Genomic DNA, 14,597 nt, shown 5'->3' on the forward strand with positions numbered 1-14,597 from the left:
TCTGTACGTAAAATTTGGACGCTAATTCTTTTGCACATAGAATTGAATAATCGAGTTGGGACCCATTAGTTTTTCCTATTTATGACATAATCAATGCTCGTGCCAAATTTCACGTTTCTATGACACTGGAAAGTGAGAAAAATACATTCCGTACGTAAAATTTTGACGCTAATTCGTTTGCACATAGAATTGAAAAATCGAGTTGGAACCCGTTAGTTTTTCCTATTTAGGACATATTCAATGCCCGTGCCAAATTTTAAGTTTCTATGTGAGAAAATTGGATTCTGTACGTAAAATTTGGACGCCAATTCTTTTGCACATAGAATTGAATAATCGAGTTAGGATCCATTAGGTTTTCCTATTTATGACATAATCAATGCTCGTGCCAAATTTCACGTTTCTATGACACTGGAAAGTGAGAAAAATACATTCCGTACGTAAAATTTTGACGCTAATTCTTTTGCGCATAGAATTGAAAAATCGAGTTGGGACCCATTAGTTTTTCCTATTTAGGACATAATCAATGCCCGTGCCAAATTTCAAGTTTCTATGTGAGAAAATTGGATTCCGTACGTAAAATTTGGACGCTAATTGTTTTGCACATGGAATTGAATAATCGAGTTAGGACCCATTAGCTTTTCCTATTTATGACATAATCAATGCCCGTGCCAAATTTTAAGTTTCTATGTGAGAAAATTACATACCGTACGTAAAATTTGGACGCTAATTCTTTTGCGCATAGAATTAAATAACGGAGTTGGGACCCATTAGCTTTTCCTATTTAGGACATAATCAATGCCCGTGCCAAATTTCAAGTTTCTATGTGAGAAAATTGGATTCTGTACGTAAAATTTAGACGCTAATTCTTTTGCAAATAGAATTGAATAATCGAGTTGGGACCCATTAGCTTTTCCTATTTATGACATAATCAATGCTCGTGCCAAATTTCAAGTTTCTATGTGAGAAAATTGGATTCCGTACATAAAATTTGGACGCTAATTCTTTTGCACATAGAATTGAATAATCAAGTTGGGACCCATTAGCTTTTCCTAGTTATGACATAATTAATGCTCGTGCCAAATTTCACGTTTCTATGACACTGGAAAGTGAGAAAAATACATTACGTACGTAAAATTTTGACGCTAATTCTTTTGCGCATAGAATTGAAAAATCGAGTTGGGACCCGTTAGTTTTTCCTATTTAGGACATATTCAATGCCCGTGCCAAATTTTAAGTTTCTATGTGAGAAAATTGGATTGTGTACGTAAAATTTGGACGCTTATTCTTTTGCGCATAGAATTGAATAATCGAGTTGGGACCCATTAGCTTTTCCTATTTATGACATAATCAATGCTCGTGCCAAATTTCACGCTTCTATGACACTGGAAAGTGAGAAAAATACATTCCGTACGTAAAATTTTGACGCTAATTTTTTTGCGCATAGAATTGAAAAATCGAGGTGGGACCCGTTAGCTTTTCCTATTTATGACATAATCAATGCCCATGCCAAATTTTAAGTTTCTATGTGAGAAAATTGGATTCCGTACGTAAAATTTGGACGCTAATTCTTTTGCACATGGAATTGAATAATCGAGTTAGGACCCATTAGCTTTTCCTATTTATGACATAATCAATGCCCATGCCAAATTTTAAGTTTGCATGTGAGAAAATTACACTCCGTACATAAAACTTGGACGCTAATTCTTTTGTGCCTAGAATTAAATAACGGAGTTGGGACCCATTAGCTTTTCCTATTTATGACATAATCAATGCTCGTGCCAAATTTCAAGTTTCTATGTGAGAAAATTGGATTCCGTACGTAAAATTTTGACGCTAATTCTTTTGCACATGGAATTGAATAATCGAGTTGGGACCCGTTAGTTTTTCCTATTTATGACATAATCAATGCCCATGCCAAATTTTAAGTTTTTATGTGAGAAAATTACACTCCGTACATAAAACTTGGACGCTAATTCTTTTGTGCCTAAAATTAAATAACGGAGTTGGGACCCATTAGCTTTTCCTATTTATGACATAATCAATGCCCGTGCCAAATTTCAAGTTTCTATGTGAGAAAATTGGATTCTGTACGTAAAATTTTGACGCTAATTCTTTTGCGCATAGAATTGAATAATCGAGTTGGGACCCATTAGTTTTTCCTATTAAGGACATATTCAATGCCCGTGCCAAATTTTAAGTTTCTATGTGAGAAAATTGGATTCCGTACGTAAAATTTGGACGCTAATTCTTTTGCACATGGAATTGAATAATCGAGTTAGGACCCATTAGCTTTTCCTATTTATGACATAATCAATGCCCATGCCAAATTTTAAGTTTGCATGTGAGAAAATTACACTCTGTACATAAAACTTGGATGCTAATTCTTTTGTGCCTAGAATTAAATAACGGAGTTGGGACCCATTAGCTTTTCCTATTTATGACATAATCAATGCTCGTGCCAAATTTCAAGTTTCTATGTGAGAAAATTGGATTCCGTACGTAAAATTTTGACGCTAATTCTTTTGCACATGGAATTGAATAATCGAGTTAGGACCCATTAGCTTTTCCTATTTATGACATAATCAATGCTCGTGCCAAATTTCAAGTTTCTATGTGAGAAAATTGGATTCCGTACATAAAATTTGGATGCTAATTCTTTTGCACATAGAATTGAATAATCGAGTTGGGACCCATTAGCTTTTCCTATTTATGACATAATCAATGCTCGTGCCAAATTTCACGCTTCTATGACACTGGAAAGTGAGAAAAAAACATTCCGTACGTAAAATTTTGACGCTAATTCTTTTGTGCATAGAATTGAATAATCGAGTTGGGACCCGTTAGTTTTTCCTATTTAGGACATATTCAATGCCCGTGCCAAATTTTAAATTTCTATGTGAGAAAATTGGATTCTGTACGTAAAATATGGACGCTAATTCTTTTGCGCATAGAATTGAATAATCGAGTTGGGACCCATTAGCTTCTCCTATTTATGACAATCAATGCTCGTGCCAAATTTCAAGTTTCTATGTGAGAAAATTGGATTCCATACGTAAAATTTTGACGCTAATTCTTTTGCACATAGAATTGAATAATTGAGTTGGGACCCATTAGCTTTTCCTATTTATGATATAATCAATGCTCGTGCCAAATTTCACGTTTCTATGACACTGGAAAGTGAGAAAAATACATTCCGAACGTAAAATTTTGACGCTAATTCTTTTGCGCATAGAATTGAATAATCGAGTTAGGACTCATTAGCTTTTCCTATTTATGACACAATCAATACCCATGCCAAATTTTAAGTTTCTATGCGAGAAAATTACATTCCGTACGTAAAACTTGGACGCTAATTCTTTTGTACCTAGAATTAAATAACGGAGTTGGGACCCATTAGCTTTTCCTATTTATGACATAATCAATGCTTCTGCCAAATTTCAAGTTTCTATGTGAGAAAATTTGATTCCGCACATAAAATTTGGACGCTAATTCTTTTGCACATAGAATTGAATAATCGAGTTGGGACCCATTAGTTTTTCCTATTTATGACATAATCAATGCTCGTGCCAAATTTCAAGTTTCCATGTTAGAAAATTGGATTCCGTACGTAAAATTTGGACGCTAATTCTTTTGCGCATGGAATTGAATAATCGAGTTGGGACCGATTAGTTTTTTCTATTTAGGACATATTCAATGCCCGTGCCAAATTTTAAGTTTCTATGTGAGAAAATTGGATTCTGTACGTGAAATTTGGACGCTAATTCTTTTGCACATAGAATTGAATAATCGAGTTGGGACCCATTAGCTTTTCCTATTTATGACATAATCAATGCCCGTGCCAAATTTTAAGTTTCTATGTGAGAAAATTACATTCTGTACGTAAAATTTGGACGCTAATTCTTTTGCGCATAGAATTAAATAACGGAGTTGGGACCCATTAGCTTTTCCTATTTATGACATAATCAATGCTCGTGCCAAATTTCAAGTTTCTATGTGCGAAAATTGGATTCTGTATGTAAAATTTGGACGCTAATTCTTTTGCACATAGAATTGAATAATCGAGTTGGGACCCATTAGCTTTTCCTATTTATGAAATAATCAATGCTCATGCCAAATTTCACGTTTCTATGACACTGGAAAGTGAGAAAAATACATTCCGTACGTAAAATTTTGACGCTAATTCTTTTGCGCATAGAATTGTATAATCGAGTTGGGACCCGTTAGTTTTTCCTATTTAGGACATATTCAATGCCCGTGCCAAATTTTAAGTTTCTATGTGAGAAAATTGGATTCTGTACGTAAAATTTGGACGCTAATTCTTTTGCGCATAGAATTGAATAATCGAGTTGGGACCCATTAGCTTTTCCTATTTATGACATAATCAATGCTCGTGCCAAATTTCACGTTTCTATGACACTGGAAAGTGAGAAAAATACATTCCGTACGTAAAATTTTGACGCTAATTCTTTTGCGCATAGAATTGAATAATCGAGTTGGGACCCGTTAGTTTTTCCTATTTAGGACATATTCAATGCCCGTGCCAAATTTTAAGTTTCTATGTGAGAAAATTGGATTCTGTACGTAAAATTTGGACGCTAATTCTTTTGCGCAAAGAATTGAATAATCGAGTTGGGACCCATTAGCTTTTCCTATTTATGACATAATCAATGCTCCTGCCAAATTTCAAGTTTCTATGTGAGAAAATTGGTTTCCGTACATAAAATTTGGACGCTAATTCTTTTGCACATAGAATTGAATAATCGAGTAGGGACCCATTAGCTTTTCCTATTTATGACATAATCAATGCTCGTGCCAAATTTCACGTTTCTATGACACTAGAAAGTGGGAAAAATACATTCCGTATGTAAAATTTTGACGCTAATTCTTTTGCGAATAGAATTGAATAATCGAGTTGGGACCCATTAGCTTTTCCTATTTATGACATAATTAGAGATGAGCGAACGTGCTCGGCCCTGCCCCTTTTTCGCCCGAATACCGCGATTTTCAAGTACTTCCGTACTCGGGCGAAAAAATTCGGGGGGCGCCGAGGCAGCGCGGGGGGTTGCCGCGGGGAGTGGGGGGGAGAGGGAGAGAGAGAGGGCTCCCCCCTGTTCCCCGCTGCTACCCCCCGCACCGCCGCGCCTCTCCCCGCCCCCCGTCGCCCCCCGAATCTTTCCGCGCGAGTACTGAAGTACTCGAAAATGGCGGTACTCGGGTGCGTAAGTACTCATTACGAGTACGTTCGCTCATCTCTAGACATAATCAATGCTCGTGCCAAATTTCACGTTTCTATGACACTGGAAAGTGAGAAAAATACATTCCGAACGTAAAATTTTGACGCTAATTCTTTTGCGCATAGAATTGAATAATCGAGTTAGGACTCATTAGCTTTTCCTATTTATGACACAATCAATACCCATGCCAAATTTTAAGTTTCTATGCGAGAAAATTACATTCCGTACGTAAAACTTGGACGCTAATTCTTTTGTACCTAGAATTAAATAACGGAGTTGGGACCCATTAGCTTTTCCTATTTATGACATAATCAATGCTTCTGCCAAATTTCAAGTTTCTATGTGAGAAAATTTGATTCCGCACATAAAATTTGGACGCTAATTCTTTTGCACATAGAATTGAATAATCGAGTTGGGACCCATTAGCTTTTCCTATTTATGACATAATCAATGCTCGTGCCAAATTTCAAGTTTCCATGTTAGAAAATTGGATTCCGTACATAAAATTTGGACGCTAATTCTTTTGCGCATGGAATTGAATAATCGAGTTGGGACCCATTAGTTTTTTCTATTTAGGACATATTCAATGCCCGTGCCAAATTTTAAGTTTCTATGTGAGAAAATTGGATTCTGTACGTGAAATTTGGACGCTAATTCTTTTGCGCATAGAATTGAATAATCGAGTTGGGACCCATTAGCTTTTCCTATTTATGACATAATCAATGCCCGTGCCAAATTTTAAGTTTCTATGTGAGAAAATTACATTCTGTACGTAAAATTTGGACGCTAATTCTTTTGCACATAGAATTGAATAATCGAGTTGGGACCCATTAGCTTTTCCTATTTATGACATAATCAATGCTCGTGCCAAATTTCACGTTTCTATGACACTAGAAAGTGAGAAAAATACATTCCGTACGTAACATTTTGAAGTTAATTCTTTTGCACATAGAATTGAATAATCGAGTTAGAACCCATTAGCTTTTCCTATTTATGACATAATCAATGCCCGTGCCAAATTTTAAGTTTCTATCTGAGAAAATTACATTCCGTACGTAAAACTTGGACGCTTATTCTTTTGTGCCTGGAATTAAATAACGGAGTTGGAACCCATTAGCTTTTCCTATTTATGACATAATCAATGCTCGTGCCAAATTTCACGTTTCTATGACACTGGAAAGTGAGTAAAATACATTTCGTACGTAAAATTTTGACGCTAATTCTTTTGCGCATAGAATTGAATAATCGAGTTGGGACCCATTAGTTTTTCCTATTTAGGACATATTCAATGCCCGTGCCAAATTTTAAGTTTCTATGTGAGAAAATTGGATTCTGTACGTAAAATTTTGACGCTAATTCTTTTGCGCATAGAATTGAATAATCGAGTTGGGACCCATTAGCTTTTCCTATTCATGACATAATCAATGCTCGTGCCAAATTTCAAGTTTCTATGTGAGAAAATTGGATTCCGTACGTAAAATTTGGACGCTGATTCTTTTGCACATAGAATTGAATAATCGAGTTGGGACCCATTAGCTTTTCCTATTTATGACATATTCAATGCCCGTGCCAAATTTCAAGTTTCTATGTGAGAAAATTGGATTCCGTACGTAAAATTTGGACGCTAATTCTTTTGCACATAGAATTGAATAATCGAGTTAGGACCCATTAGCTTTTCCTATTTATGACACAATCAATACCCGTGCCAAATTTTAAGTTTCTATGTGAGAAAATTACATTCCGTACGTAAAACTTGGACGCTAATTCTTTTGTACCTAGAATTAAATAACGGAGTTAGGACCCATTAGCTTTTCCTATTTATGACATAATCAATGCTTGTGCCAAATTTCAAGTTTCTATGTGAGAAAATTTGATTCCGTACGTAAAATTTGGACGCTAATTCTTTTGCACATAGAATTGAATAATCGAGTTGGGACCCATTAGCTTTTCCTATTTATGACATAATCAGTGCTCGTGCCAAATTTTAAGTTTCTATGTGAGAAAATTACATTCCATACGTAAAACTTGGACGCTAATTCTTTTGCACATAGAATTGAATAATCGAGTTGGGACCCATTAGGTTTTCCTATTTATGACATAATCAATGCTCGTGCCAAATTTCTCGTTTCTATGACACTGGAAAGTGAGAAAAATACATTCCGTACGTAAAATTTTGACGCTAATTCTTATGCACATAGAATTGAATAATCGAGTTAGGACCCATTAGCTTTTCCTATTTATGACATAATCAATGCCCGTGCCAAATTTTAAGTTTCTATGTGAGAAAATTACATTCCGTACGTAAAACTTGGACGCTAATTCTCTCGTGCCTAGAATTAAATAACAGAGTTGGGACCCATTAGCTTTTCCTATTTATGACATAATCAATGCTCGTGCCAAATTTCACGTCTCTATGACACTGGAAAGTAAGAAAAATACATTCCGTACATAAAATTTTGAAGCTAATTCTTTTGCGCATAGAATTGAGTAATTGAGTTGGGACCCGTTAGTTTTTCCTATTTAGGATATATTCAATGCCCGTGCCAAATTTTAAGTTTCTATGTGAGAAAATTGGATTCTGTACGTAAAATTTGGACGCTAATTCTTTTGCGCATAGAATTGAATAATCGAGTTGGGACCCATGAGCTTTTCCTATTTATGACATAATCAATGCCCGTGCCAAATTTCACGTTTCTATGACACTAGAAAGTGAGAAAAATACATTCCGTACGTTACATTTTGACGCTAATTGTTTTGCGCATAGAATTGAATAATCGAGTTGGGACCCATTAGCTTTTCCTATTTATGACATAATCAATGCTCGTGCCAAATTTCAAGTTTCTATGTGAGAAAATTGGATTCCGTACGTAAAATTTGGACGCTAATTCTTTAGCACATAGAATTGAATAATCGAGTTGGGACCCATTAGCGTTTCCTATTTATGACATAATCAATGCTCGTGCCAAATTTCACGTTTCTATGTGAGAAAATTGGATTCTGTACGTAAAATTTGGATGCTAATTCTTTTGCGCATAGAATTAAATAATCGAGTTGGGACCTATTAGCTTTTCCTATTTATGACATAATCAATGCTCGTGCCAAATTTCTCGTTTCTATGACACTGGAAAGTGAGAAAAATACATTCCGTACGTAAAATTTTAACGCTAATTCTTTTGTGCATAGAATTGAATAATCGAGTTAGGACCCATTAGCTTTTCCTATTTATGACACAATCAATACCCGTGCCAAATTTTAAGTTTCTATGTGAGAAAATTACATTCCGTACGTAAAACTTGGACGCTAATTCTTTTGTGCCTAGAATTAAATAACGGAGTTGGGACCCATTAGCTTTTCCTATTTATGACATAATCAATGCTTGTGCCAAATTTCAAGTTTCCATGTGATAAAATTGGATTCCGTACGTAAAATTTGGACGCTAATTCTTTTGCACTTAGAATTAAAAAATGGAGTTGGGACCCATTAGCTTTTCCTATTTATGACATATTCAATGCTCGTGCCAAATTTCACGTTTCTATGACACTGGAAAGTGAGAAAAATACATTTCGTACGTAAAATTTTGACACTAATTGTTTTGTGCATAGAATTGAATAATCGAGTTGGGACCCGTTAGTTTTTCCTATTTAGGACATAATCAATGCTTGTGCCAAATTTCAAGTTTCTATGTGAGAAAATTTGATTCCGTACGTAAAATTTTGACGCTAATCCTTTTGCACATAGAATTGAATAATCGAGTTGGGACCCATTAGCTTTTCCTATTTATGACATAATCAATGCCCGTGCCAAATTTTAAGTTTCTATGTGAGAAAATTACATTCCGTACGTAAAATTTGGACGCTAATTCTTTTGCGCATAGAATTAAATAACGGAGTTGGGACTCATTAGCTTTTCCTATTTATGACATAATCAATGCTCGTGCCAAATTTCACGTTTCTATGATACTGGAAAGTGAGAAAAATACATTTCGTACGTAAAATTTTGACGCTAATTCTTTTGCGCATAGAATTGAATAATCGAGTTGGGACCCATTAGTTTTTCCTATTTAGGACATATTCAATGCCCGTGCCAAATTTTAAATTTCTATGTGAGAAAATTGGATTCTGTACGTAAAATATGGACGCTAATTCTTTTGCGCATAGAATTGAATAATCGAGTTGGGACCCATTAGCTTCTCCTATTTATGACAATCAATGCTCGTGCCAAATTTCAAGTTTCTATGTGAGAAAATTGGATTCCATACGTAAAATTTTGACGCTAATTCTTTTGCACATAGAATTGAATAATTGAGTTGGGACCCATTAGCTTTTCCTATTTAGGATATAATCAATGCTCGTGCCAAATTTCACGTTTCTATGACACTGGAAAGTGAGAAAAATACATTCCGAACGTAAAATTTTGACGCTAATTCTTTTGCGCATAGAATTGAATAATCGAGTTAGGACTCATTAGCTTTTCCTATTTATGACACAATCAATGCCCATGCCAAATTTTAAGTTTCTATGCGAGAAAATTACATTCCGTACGTAAAACTTGGACGCTAATTCTTTTGTACCTAGAATTAAATAACGGAGTTGGGACCCATTAGCTTTTCCTATTTATGACATAATCAATGCTTCTGCCAAATTTCAAGTTTCTATGTGAGAAAATTTGATTCCGCACATAAAATTTGGACGCTAATTCTTTTGCACATAGAATTGAATAATCGAGTTGGGACCCATTAGCTTTTCCTTTTTATGACATAATCAATGCTCGTGCCAAATTTCAAGTTTCCATGTTAGAAAATTGGATTCCGTACGTAAAATTTGGACGCTAATTCTTTTGCGCATGGAATTGAATAATCGAGTTGGGACCCATTAGTTCTTTCTATTTAGGACATATTCAATGCCCGTGCCAAATTTTAAGTTTCTATGTGAGAAAATTGGATTCTGTACGTGAAATTTGGACGCTAATTCTTTTGCACATAGAATTGAATAATCGAGTTGGGACCCATTAGCTTTTCCTATTTATGACATAATCAATGCCCGTGCCAAATTTTAAGTTTCTATGTGAGAAAATTACATTCTGTACGTAAAATTTGGACGCTAATTCTTTTGCGCATAGAATTAAATAACGGAGTTGGGACCCATTAGCTTTTCCTATTTATGACATAATCAATGCTCGTGCCAAATTTCAAGTTTCTATGTGCGAAAATTGGATTCTGTATGTAAAATTTGGACGCTAATTCTTTTGCACATAGAATTGAATAATCGAGTTGGGACCCATTAGCTTTTCCTATTTATGAAAAAATCAATGCTCATGCCAAATTTCACGTTTCTATGACACTGGAAAGTGAGAAAAATACATTCCGTACGTAAAATTTTGACGCTAATTCTTTTGCGCATAGAATTGTATAATCGATTTGGGACCCGTTAGTTTTTCCTATTTAGGACATATTCAATGCCCGTGCCAAATTTTAAGTTTCTATGTGAGAAAATTGGATTCTGTACGTAAAATTTGGACGCTAATTCTTTTGCGCATAGAATTGAATAATCGAGTTGGGACCCATTAGCTTTTCCTATTTATGACATAATCAATGCTCGTGCCAAATTTCACGTTTCTATGACACTGGAAAGTGAGAAAAATACATTCCGTACGTAAAATTTTGACGCTAATTCTTTTGCGCATAGAATTGAATAATCGAGTTAAGAACCCGTTAGTTTTTCCTATTTAGGACATATTCAATGCCCGTGCCAAATTTTAAGTTTCTATGTGAGAAAATTGGATTCTGTACGTAAAATTTGGACGCTAATTCTTTTGCGCAAAGAATTGAATAATCGAGTTGGGACCCATTAGCTTTTCCTATTTATGACATAATCAATGCTCCTGCCAAATTTCAAGTTTCTATGTGAGAAAATTGGATTCCGTACATAAAATTTGGACGCTAATTCTTTTGCACAAAGAATTGAATAATCGAGTTGGGACCCATTAGCTTTTCCTATTTATGACATAATCAATGCTCGTGCCAAATTTCACGTTTCTATGACACTAGAAAGTGGGAAAAATACATTCCGTATGTAAAATTTTGACGCTAATTCTTTTGCGAATAGAATTGAATAATCGAGTTGGGACCCATTAGCTTTTCCTATTTATGACATAATTAGAGATGAGCGAACGTGCTCGGCCCTGCCCCTTTTTCGCCCGAATACCGCGATTTTCAAGTACTTCCGTACTCGGGCGAAAAAATTCGGGGGGCGCCGAGGCAGCGCGGGGGGTTGCCGCGGGGAGTGGGGGGGAGAGGGAGAGAGAGAGGGCTCCCCCCTGTTCCCCGCTGCTACCCCCCGCACCGCCGCGCCTCTCCCCGCCCCCCGTCGCCCCCCGAATCTTTCCGCGCGAGTACTGAAGTACTCGAAAATGGCGGTACTCGGGTGCGTAAGTACTCATTACGAGTACGTTCGCTCATCTCTAGACATAATCAATGCTCGTGCCAAATTTCACGTTTCTATGACACTGGAAAGTGAGAAAAATACATTCCGAACGTAAAATTTTGACGCTAATTCTTTTGCGCATAGAATTGAATAATCGAGTTAGGACTCATTAGCTTTTCCTATTTATGACACAATCAATACCCATGCCAAATTTTAAGTTTCTATGCGAGAAAATTTCATTCCGTACGTAAAACTTGGACGCTAATTCTTTTGTACCTAGAATTAAATAACGGAGTTGGGACCCATTAGCTTTTCCTATTTATGACATAATCAATGCTTCTGCCAAATTTCAAGTTTCTATGTGAGAAAATTTGATTCCGCACATAAAATTTGGACGCTAATTCTTTTGCACATAGAATTGAATAATCGAGTTGGGACCCATTAGCTTTTCCTATTTATGACATAATCAATGCTCGTGCCAAATTTCAAGTTTCCATGTTAGAAAATTGGATTCCGTACGTAAAATTTGGACGCTAATTCTTTTGCGCATGGAATTGAATAATCGAGTTGGGACCCATTAGTTTTTTCTATTTGGAACATATTCAATGCCCGTGCCAAATTTTAAGTTTCTATGTGAGAAAATTGGATTCTGTACGTGAAATTTGGACGCTAATTCTTTTGCGCATAGAATTGAATAATCGAGTTGGGACCCATTAGCTTTTCCTATTTATGACATAATCAATGCCCGTGCCAAATTTTAAGTTTCTATGTGAGAAAATTACATTCTGTACGTAAAATTTGGACGCTAATTCTTTTGCGCATAGAATTAAATAACGGAGTTGGGACCCATTAGCTTTTCCTATTTATGACATAATCAATGCTCGTGCCAAATTTCAAGTTTCTATGTGCGAAAATTGGATTCTGTATGTAAAATTTGGACGCTAATTCTTTTGCACATAGAATTGAATAATCGAGTTGGGACCCATTAGCTTTTCCTATTTATGAAATAATCAATGCTCATGCCAAATTTCATGTTTCTATGACACTGGAAAGTGAGAAAAATACATTCCGTACGTAAAATTTTGACGCTAATTCTTTTGCGCATAGAATTGAATAATCGAGTTGGGACCCGTTAGTTTTTCCTATTTAGGACATATTCAATGCCCGTGCCAAATTTTAAGTTTCTATGTGAGAAAATTGGATTCTGTACGTAAAATTTGGACGCTAATTCTTTTGCGCAAAGAATTGAATAATCGAGTTGGGACCCATTAGCTTTTCCTATTTATGACATAATCAATGCTCCTGCCAAATTTCAAGTTTCTATGTGAGAAAATTGGATTCCGTACATAAAATTTGGACGCTAATTCTTTTGCACAAAGAATTGAATAATCGATTTGGGACCCGTTAGTTTTTCCTATTTAGGACATATTCAATGCCCGTGCCAAATTTTAAGTTTCTATGTGAGAAAATTGGATTCTGTACGTAAAATTTGGACGCTAATTCTTTTGCGCATAGAATTGAATAATCGAGTTGGGACCCATTAGCTTTTCCTATTTATGACATAATCAATGCTCGTGCCAAATTTCACGTTTCTATGACACTGGAAAGTGAGAAAAATACATTCCGTACGTAAAATTTTGACGCTAATTCTTTTGCGCATAGAATTGAATAATCGAGTTGGGACCCGTTAGTTTTTCCTATTTAGGACATATTCAATGCCCGTGCCAAATTTTAAGTTTCTATGTGAGAAAATTGGATTCTGTACGTAAAATTTGGACGCTAATTCTTTTGCGCAAAGAATTGAATAATCGAGTTGGGACCCATTAGCTTTTCCTATTTATGACATAATCAATGCTCCTGCCAAATTTCAAGTTTCTATGTGAGAAAATTGGATTCCGTACATAAAATTTGGACGCTAATTCTTTTGCACAAAGAATTGAATAATCGAGTTGGGACCCATTAGCTTTTCCTATTTATGACATAATCAATGCTCGTGCCAAATTTCACGTTTCTATGACACTAGAAAGTGGGAAAAATACATTCCGTAAGTAAAATTTTGACGCTAATTCTTTTGCGAATAGAATTGAATAATCGAGTTGGGACCCATTAGCTTTTCCTATTTATGACATAATTAGAGATGAGCGAACGTGCTCGGCCCTGCCCCTTTTTCGCCCGAATACCGCGATTTTCAAGTACTTCCGTACTCGGGCGAAAAAATTTGGGGGGCGCCGAGGCAGCGCGGGGGGTTGCCGCGGGGAGTGGGGGGGAGAGGGAGAGAGAGAGGGCTCCCCCCTGTTCCCCGCTGCTACCCCCCGCACCGCCGCGCCTCTCCCCGCCCCCCGTCGCCCCCCGAATCTTTCCGCGCGAGTACTGAAGTACTCGAAAATGGCGGTACTCGGGTGCGTAAGTACTCATTACGAGTACGTTCGCTCATCTCTAGACATAATCAATGCTCGTGCCAAATTTCACGTTTCTATGACACTGGAAAGTGAGAAAAATACATTCCGAACGTAAAATTTTGACGCTAATTCTTTTGCGCATAGAATTGAATAATCGAGTTAGGACTCATTAGCTTTTCCTATTTATGACACAATCAATACCCATGCCAAATTTTAAGTTTCTATGCGAGAAAATTACATTCCGTACGTAAAACTTGGACGCTAATTCTTTTGTACCTAGAATTAAATAACGGAGTTGGGACCCATTAGCTTTTCCTATTTATGACATAATCAATGCTTCTGCCAAATTTCAAGTTTCTATGTGAGAAAATTTGATTCCGCACATAAAATTTGGACGCTAATTCTTTTGCACATAGAATTGAATAATCGAGTTGGGACCCATTAGCTTTTCCTATTTATGACATAATCAATGCTCGTGCCAAATTTCAAGTTTCCATGTTAGAAAATTGGATTCCGTACGTAAAATTTGGACGCTAATTCTT

The sequence above is a fragment of the Eleutherodactylus coqui genome, chromosome 8 (genome assembly GCF_035609145.1).
Source record: "Eleutherodactylus coqui strain aEleCoq1 chromosome 8, aEleCoq1.hap1, whole genome shotgun sequence".
In the NCBI taxonomy this organism is placed as follows: Eukaryota; Metazoa; Chordata; class Amphibia; order Anura; family Eleutherodactylidae; genus Eleutherodactylus; species Eleutherodactylus coqui.